Source organism: Cucurbita pepo, chromosome LG05 (assembly GCF_002806865.2).
Source record: "Cucurbita pepo subsp. pepo cultivar mu-cu-16 chromosome LG05, ASM280686v2, whole genome shotgun sequence".
Classification (NCBI taxonomy): Eukaryota; Viridiplantae; Streptophyta; class Magnoliopsida; order Cucurbitales; family Cucurbitaceae; genus Cucurbita; species Cucurbita pepo.
This window is the reverse complement of record NC_036642.1, coordinates 10425370-10427989: the sequence shown is the minus strand read 5'-3', so window position 1 is coordinate 10427989 and position 2620 is coordinate 10425370. Positions and strand designations below refer to the sequence as shown.

The following is a 2620-nucleotide window of genomic DNA, read 5'->3' as shown; positions in this document are numbered from 1 at the left end:
TCAGACCGCGAAGACCCTCGGTCCGAATTAATAAAAAAACAAAGACTTCCAGAAGCAAAGCGGAATCGGGGATTTACTTAGTAAGACAACCACATAAAAAAAAACATTAAAAAAATCGAAAATGAACATAATAACACAGTATCGAAACTGAGGAGGGGAAATGGAGCATGTATGAAACCCAACATTGCAATCAAGGACCATCCCACATTCCCACAATTAAGAAACGTAAATAAAACGTAGAAAAACAGAATTCAAAGGGCTCTCGCCATGGAAATGAAGTAAGAAAGGGCAGCAAGTAAGGGAAATCGAGAAGAGGGATATTACCAGGAGCGGATCCAAGCCATTTGAATCATGATCCCGTGAGAGGGAGAGAGCGCATTAAAATCGGAGCATCGGGAAGCGAAGAGATTGGAAGGATAGAGTAAGAGAGGGAGAAGGGATTTGATCGACGAAGAAAGCGATGGAGTCTGTTTCTCTCTCTAAGAGCAGAGAGAGAGAGAAGAGAGAGAGAAGAGAGAGAGAAATGGAGATGGTGAATCACGTGCAATGGAAGAAATGAAAGGCTCTCTCCTCCGGGACGCCTCTCTCCGACAGCCAGCTGGCGCACAGGGCGGCTCTGCCCCCTCCTTCCTCCGCGTGAATCCTTTTAATTTCCCTCCTTTTTTTTTCCTTTTTTTCTTTTATTTACTTCATATTCAATTAATTTTGTGGTTATAAAACTTTAAATCTCTATTTATCCATTTTCAATTTAAAAATTATTTCACTCCTAAAAAATCTTTTATTTTATTTTATTTTTTAAAATCAATTTTATAATTTAACCCAAAATTAATTTGTGAGGTTGCTTTCCAATTAAACCGACGGCCGTGATTAAGTCGATGTAGTTATTTTCAATGCACCCTGTCCACACGTGGGTTCTTTTTTAATTCCCATTTATTATTATTTTTATTCTAAAACGTTATTAATTATCTATATAGTTTATGAATATATAATATTTTATTAGATACTTCTAATCTCATTATTAATTATTAATGACTTTGGTGGAATATGACTTACCATTTTTAAGTGTATTTTTTTTATTATAAGATAATAAATTTAGAATATGAACTCAAATATAACCGAATTTAAATATATTTTTTAATATGGAATAAGTTTAGATATTTATGGAAATGGAATATAATGTATGACTTTTGTATATTATTTTTGGTGGCTAGAAATTGAAATAATTTAAATAAATATAATAGTCAAATTTATATTTTTTAATTATTTTAAATTAAATTATGATGTGACGTTTAAAATGTTGTATTATTTTATGCTTTATTGAATGAAGTTTGAATTCAAACAAGTTCAATTCAAATTAAAATGACGTAAAGTAGACATTTAATATATTCAAATAAATAGTTTTATAATTTCGTGTTTATTATTTTATTTTAATATGTAATTCTAGAGTGGAAGGATTAAATTAAATAATGTGAAATCGAACAAATTATAGGTACCATAACAAAAAAACAAAAGTTTAGATGATCAGGTGCAACAATTAGCCCGTGTAGAAATGGGCGATGCGTTTTTTAGATTTTATGTTTCCTGTTCATATGACCTATTGACTCGAATAATTATGACTACTTAACTCAAATTGTGAGAGTTGAATTGGGTCAGAAAAATTAGGTTCAGTTTACGCGTTAGATTTTTTATTTTTTTTAATAGGATCGAGAACCCAACTGTACCTTACTTATTATTATGCTCATATTACTGATGCATTGTGACTTGTGAATGATGATATTTGGATTGTACGATAATTTATAAATAAATGTGATATGTATTGTGGATAAGTATATTTTTTTAATAATTAAAAAAATAAAAACTCAACGACTCAACCCAGCTCGAGTTGGGTGAGATTGTGAATCATATTCAAGTCGTTCGTGTCATCAATCCGACCAACCTAATATTGCTGATATTATCTCAAGTGATGAGTAAACTTTAGACATATATGCTACCATAGGTAACATCAAGACGTGACCTTGCCAATGACATATATGTCTTATTCAGTGGACAATTTTTTTTTTTTTTTTAAATGTTAACGGACCAATAGAGGAATTTTCTTTCTTCTACAATACTAATCAAGGGTACGAGTCTCCCGACCGAGACAAGTACAACTTTCTAAATTGGGTTGTCGAAACCCGACTAAAAGCACTCGTTAAAAAGTATTCATACCCTAGCACGAGGCATATCAATCTTTATATATATATATATATTAAATATTCTAATACTTGGTAGAAATTAATTTGAACATAATTAAATAAAATATCAATAATTTAATATTTTAAATTTTTTATCATAATATCATAAATATATTAAAAATTAAGAACGAGATTATTACTAAAATTAAAAATTTTGGTTTTTTTAACCTAAAATATGAACTTATCAAGCCTACGTGGACGCAATCTTGACCCCACACGCTTACTTGGCATCCAAATGAAGAAGAAAATTTAAGATTTTTCTTTAAAAAATATCTTGATATTAATATCAAATATTAACCATATTTTTTTTTTACTAAAAAAATTATATAAAAAAAAAATCAGTTCTTAACTAACAGATGAATATAAGAAGAAATAAGAAATGGAAA

At 29.7% G+C, this 2620-nt stretch overlaps 1 protein-coding gene across 1 annotated transcript in view; it reads right to left on the bottom strand.

Annotated features, from left to right (window-relative positions):
- The window catches only part of LOC111795263 (serine/threonine-protein kinase EDR1-like), a 9055-nt gene extending 8472 nt beyond the window's left edge, over window positions 1-583 (bottom strand). Inside the window, 1 exon segment of the mRNA XM_023677572.1 lies at window positions 325-583. The gene's annotated coding sequence lies outside the window, so the exon portion shown is untranslated.
- Between the last annotated feature and the right edge of the window lie 2037 nt (window positions 584-2620).